Source organism: Anser cygnoides, chromosome Z (assembly GCF_040182565.1).
Source record: "Anser cygnoides isolate HZ-2024a breed goose chromosome Z, Taihu_goose_T2T_genome, whole genome shotgun sequence".
Lineage (NCBI taxonomy): Eukaryota > Metazoa > Chordata > Aves > Anseriformes > Anatidae > Anser > Anser cygnoides.
The window spans coordinates 28,940,833-28,946,832 of NC_089912.1; the positions used below are offsets into that span (position 1 = coordinate 28,940,833).

At 38.0% G+C, this 6,000-nt stretch overlaps 1 long non-coding RNA gene across 4 annotated transcripts in view; it reads left to right on the top strand.

Annotated features, from left to right (window-relative positions):
- LOC106042349 (uncharacterized) overlaps positions 1–5,545 on the top strand; it is a 7,540-nt gene extending 1,995 nt beyond the window's left edge. For 3 of the 4 annotated variants that reach the window (XR_010827558.1, XR_010827559.1, XR_001211061.3), the window contains exons 3-6: positions 504–792; positions 1,028–1,126; positions 3,043–3,172; positions 3,272–5,545. This is a non-coding gene — a long non-coding RNA (uncharacterized lncRNA). Of the gene's footprint in view, positions 1–503; positions 793–1,027; positions 1,127–2,599; positions 3,173–3,271 lie in introns of all 4 variants that reach the window. The other variant, XR_007159455.2, reaches the window with a different exon arrangement.
- The last annotated feature ends 455 nt before the right edge of the window (positions 5,546–6,000 follow it).

Below are 6,000 nucleotides of genomic sequence, written 5' to 3' on the forward strand. Positions count from 1 at the left end.
CGCAAATGAAACGTAGAAATTCTTAGTTAATAGTGGTTGTGCCGGTTCTCCTGCCTGCTTTCTCTACAGGTTACTACCCATCAGCTAATAGGCCTCTTCTCACATTAAAGGCTATATATTTAAACTCTGTCTTGAGATGGTGAAGGAGAATTCTTCTAAATTTTTGCTGAAAAGCAGGCATTTAGGCAGCCACGTTCCTTATATGTCCCGTCATCTGCACACCATTTGAAAACCTACCCCACATTCCAAAGTCCTTTACAGGAACCACCACCAATGATTGTAGATCTCCATCTTGGACATGAGCCCTAAAACCTTCATTTTCTTCCCAATGGCTTAGTTTGTTACCCCAGGTAAGCAACCTGGTTTGCTCTGCTGTGTATACTTTCCCATATCTGGAAAGTCTTATACCTGTTTGTTGCCTGTTACAAGCTAAGTTGCTGAGTTCTCCTCAAAGTCTGTGCTGTTTAGTTTGGCTGTAATGTCTTGAATTTTCTTGCTGTTAGCCACATTCCACTTGAAGCACTGAATGGAAACTCAGAAGTGAAGGCTTAACTGCCAACAGGAATAAGAAGACAAAAACCTGTAAGCGTGGGAGAAGAGAAGGAGGCAGCAGAAGGACACAGAAAGACTCAGTCTGGCCCTGTATGGAATAGGAGAGTTTCAACCACTCCTGGTTCTGGAAATTTAATTGCAGATCCAAGGTTTGCAAAACAAAAGCCTAATATGGAGTATGTTGGCCCCAGGTTACAAGGTGGAAACCTGGAAACCGTAAGAGTCAATTCAAGCAAACTGGTAAGACTGAGCTGAAAATAGCTTTGAAAAACAATTGACAGAAATTATTAGTTGAAATACATTAAATTTTTGATCATTTATTTGTTTTAACGATTTGTTAATTCTTGGTGTTCTTTCCCTATTCCTGTTATTCTTTACCCATTTGTAAAAAAGGTAAAGAGCATTAATATGCTCAGAAACACGAACAGGCAAAATGGTAAGTTATAGGGAAGTGCAAATCGTTTTGTACCTGCAGATGGGACCTCCAGCCCGACTGTGACTCCAGTGCCAGACTTCCGTCTTTTACTCTCAAATCACCCATGCAGTACTTCATTCCTGCAAATGTGTAATGCAGGTAAATTGTTCCATTGTCTCCAGGAAGACTAGATTTAACCTCAAGCCTAATTTTTATACTCTGTGGTTACTTAAACCAGTCTGATTTTTTTCTGCGGTCAATTTTAGATAGGAAGAAAAAGGTTGTTCTTTCTGCTACCTCTTAGCTGTGACAATTCCTTTGATTCTTTTTCCCTTTATTTCTCTCTTTGGCCTGAGCTATAAACCCCAAAATTGATAAAACCCTGACTTACAAAGCATTATGATTACAAAAATAGTCTAAAATGGACTTGCAAAGCAGGGAGAGCAGAACAGGCTCTTGTGGCTGAGGGGAAGGTAAAAGCAGCAGAAGTTATGCAATTAAAAAAGATACACTGTTATATCAGAATATAAATCAGCAGCTGGGAAACTCCATAGATTGCAGTGAACAGGCACAAAACAGTCACCAGAGAATTAATTGAAGCTGTCCTTTCCAGTTCTGACAGTGAGCAGAGAAGCTGTATCCTACACTAGAGGCCACAATTCCCACTCTTATTCTCACCTGCATCATTCAGCCATTGATTACAGTATTGTGCACGATGCAGAAAAGTAGCAGGATCCTGATCTGGAAATGGGTCAGATTCAAGCGTGACACAGGTATAGTAGAGAGCTGCTAGCTCATGTAACAAATGGGCTGCAGACTGCATTGAGCACCTGAAATAAAAAGGTGGGAGGATAGCAGATGAGATCCTGGTAGAAGCAGGCAGTTTAGCAACTGAAGCCAGGCCATGCGTTCAACTCATTATAGAACCATCAATAAAAACGAATTCAGTTATAATTTTTCAGCTTTTGTGAATATGCAACTTCTCTGAATGATATCACCCCTGCAGCACGTTCACAGATATATTCCAAAAAGACCATATAGCACCACAAAGAATATCCACATGTAAGCATAAAGATAGAGCTTAAATATCCACATGTAAGCATAAAGATAAATAAAATGACAGCCTTCCTTTCTTGCAGATTCTTCTGCTACTTGTGCTCTTTCTACTCTTAAGCTCTATTCATCAATAAATTAATTCAAGGAAGGAAGAGGGTAATTGCTTTGCTGCAGCTAAAAACTTCAGCAGATTTTCCATATATTTCCATATATTTCCTTATAGCCATAAGGGGGACAACATAGATCATAAACTAGTTATCAGAAATTGTGTGGTGTTTTCCTGGCAACTAAATTAAAGTTAGAGGGGAAGGTTATCCATTAAATGACTTTTCAAGAAGACTTAAAATGTGGGTTCTATTTCCAGTTTAGTCTTCTGGGGGCTGGATTCAGAGGGCTTCTTTTCCTGTTTGTCTCCAAATCTATGAGAATTTTGTTTTCATGTATTTCTATTACCAAACAAAATGAGCTGTGCGTAAATAACTGATGGAACTGAGCTATCTGGAAGATTTCCAGTTAAGATTAGTTTGTCATTACATAAACCAAATGTTAAGGATTTTTTTACTGGTGCTCCATCAGAGGACAACTTGGATGGAAGAATTGCACATCAGCTCAAGAAAAGAAATCTGCTATATGAACACATTCTCTTCTAACAAACAAAAGCTCCTCACACTTCCAGAAGGAATCCTCACACTTCCAGAAGGAATCATTCACCGCAGTTCCTCTGCAATAATGACTGACACTGAACGCTTGACACAAAGATGTAAAATACGCAGGATATTTCAAAAATATACCAATGGGAGGAATGTCATAAACCTTGATCATGGCAAAGCATGTACACTTAGATTAGCCCCCTTGATTTAAGTGAAGCTGCCTACAAGTGTACAGTTAACTACATAGCTGAGGTTAAACATTATCAAAGTTAAAATTAAAATCTAGATCCACTAAAAATCTTTGGATTTTTTTGCTATGGACTTGGATGTTGTTTTTTTGTTGTTGTTTTGTTTTGTTTTTCTGTATAGATTAGACAGAGATGATTTGTGAAGGTTGCAGAATAAAAAGCACTACAAACGCAGTATGATTTGATCATGACTTGTGGCAACAGCGAGAAAAAATTGTAAAAATGGTGCAAATTTCAGTCCTCAGACAGAGGTGAGTAGAGTTCCAAAAGGAATAGTAGATAGTAAAAGAGAACTGCTACAGAAGCGGTGAAAAAGATTGAATTAAATGTATTGAATGTTTTCATTTCAGTCAAGAGCAATTCATAATTTCCAGATCGGCAGTTCACAGAATCACACAGTCACAGCAGGGCTGAAGCTGGCAGGGACCTCTGGCGGCACTGCTCCAACCCCTGCTCAGGCAAGGCCACGCAGAGCAGGGTGCCCAGTCCAGGGGGCTTTTGAAGATCCTCAAGGAGGGTGACCCCACAGCCTCCATGGGCAGCCTGTGCCCATGTTCCTACACCTGCACAGCAAAGCAGTGCTTCTACATACCTAAGTCATGGCTGCCTAATCTTTGCACGATCAGAAAACTATGCTTAAAAAACAGTGCTAGTTACCAACTAGCTTAAGGTCTGGATGTACTACAGATTCAAAGAAGAAAATGAAAAACCATCAAAAAAATCAACAGAAAAAACAATTTCAGAATTTTAGTAGATACTTTCTGGGCAGAAAGAACACTAAAAGAATCAGATCCATTATTTATGGTAAATTATCCTTTCACCTGTGCTCAAAATTCAATCTATTGGCAAGTTTGACGTGACAAAAAAATTACCTGACTCCTATTTAGAGAAGCATCTAATTTTTGCTTCATAAGAAGACCTGAAGTGGTGTCTTGATTCCTCTGCATTCTGTCACAGAACATGGATTAAAAGTAAAAAGCAGCTGCAAGGAAAGAAAACTTCTCTCTCTTGGGTTTTATCTTTCATTTGCAGGTTGTGGCCAGATAGCTCATGCCATATACATTCTTTGTTAATGCAGTGCTGTATGACCTTGTCCATAGATTCTTGCCTACACATGTTCCTGCTATATAATAGAGTGTCAGATATGATGAACGTCAAGGTGTTTCTTTCATTTGAGAAGAGCACTGTAAGCCACTCCATTTCCCTCTGTGGTACTCTGCTGAGAAATGTTTTAGTATAAACGTTTAAAAGTGCATACAAATGTAGAAATAAATGGAGATTTTGGAATGAACAACAAAAATTATTAAAAGCATGGATAACCTCTACAACAAAAATAATAATAATAACACAAAAAAATGTACAGCAGCCACAGCACCAATATGGGCCTAAGGCCTCTAGCAGTGCAAGCAGCTGAAAAAAACAACTACAGTGGTCTGCTTACCCAACAGTCTTCTGAGGATGCTCTTCATGATCCTAATTCAGGGGTGCTCCCTTGAAACACATAACTTCTCTGATCTGGTTAACTCCAGCAAGCCTCAGTCACATTTAAATTGTAGCAGGTGTCAGATGGACTCTTAAAAATTGTGAACAAATGAAAAAAAAAAAAAAAAAGGGTTTATTTTTAATCTACTACCTGACAAGTCCATTGAGTACCTCCTAATTCTTATGCTTGAGTAAAACTGAATTATTCCTTAATCAGGATTTACAGTTCCCATTAGCTTTAGAGGAACTTAGAGTTTCTGTTGTAGCCAAGCCCAAAATGCAGAAATGGATAATCTTGTGGATTAGTTTGTGAGTGATTCGTGTTACCAAAAAATAAAAGTAAATAAAAAATCCTGTAGGTCTAATTGATCTTTTCAGAACATATGCATTTTACTTATGGAACACCTTGATTTATTTATCAGTGTCATCCATACAGATACTTGTACCAATATTCTAAACACTGATAAATCAAAAGGCATATTCATAGTTGGTAGATTAAATTTTGAAGAAAATTTGTGTCAGCATATTAAGCAAGTATTGTGTGACTAAACATTTAGAATTTGGCTTGACTTTGACCTTTTGTTCCCTGTAAAATCAGTCAGTGCTCCTGTTGTACAGCTGGATTGCCAAAATATTCAGAGCAATATTTTCAAGCCTGGAAAATGGAATCTTCCGAATTCAGAACAATCTTATATGTGGTCATTGTAAAGCATGTGGCTTTCTTTGTCACATGACAGAGCAAACATTGCCATTGAATATTACAGAGACACCATTAACTGAAGTGCTGCAAGTTTGGTATGATTTGTATTCCATTGCCAAATTTTCTTTCAAGGAAATTGTGATCAATGACTAGAAAAAGACAGGTTCAGAAACTTGCAAAAGAATCTGCAGCTTGGGTTTGACGTACAGCAAACCCAGGTGCTTAAAAACAGAGGGAGCACATGTAACTCTAAGAGTGACGGGAAAACAATTGTTCTGCTGGCCAGGATGAAGAATTAGCATGTCCCTGGAGAAGGAGGTCAAGAGCATGAAGAGGAGACAGCAGATAAAGTCTTAGACATGAGTAAACTTAAGAAGAAAAGTTAAAGTGCAGATCATGAGATTTGTTGTTGTTAAGTAGCCAACTAAATTGAGTTCAAATACGAGAGCATTTGTGTACTTTGTGCAAACCAACTTGAGACGTTTCCTAACTTACGTTGACATTCTATGAATGTCATTTTGATATATGCACTTGTATTGTTGTTGTAGTTGCTCTGTTTAAGAAATATGAGATGAAGACCAGCTCTGTAACTCTCACTGTTATAAGCAGCATTCATTCACATTAGTGGCTGCGGAGAGGACAACGCGTTTAATGCTGTTCCAAGTAATGGTTCAAGAGATGAGCCTTTTTATTCAGGTCAATTAAATAAACACAGTCTATTTCATTTGAATTCATGAGAATTCACTTAATTAAAAATGTAGACTACAGTTTTTCTGTTATGGGCTATGCTTTCAATTATTCTCAGCATTTAGTGAGAACTTCAAAGATTAGCTTAGTGAACACTTGAGGAGGATAAGCCCAGGTTAAGTCTAGCTATAAAGATGAGTTTAAAATTAA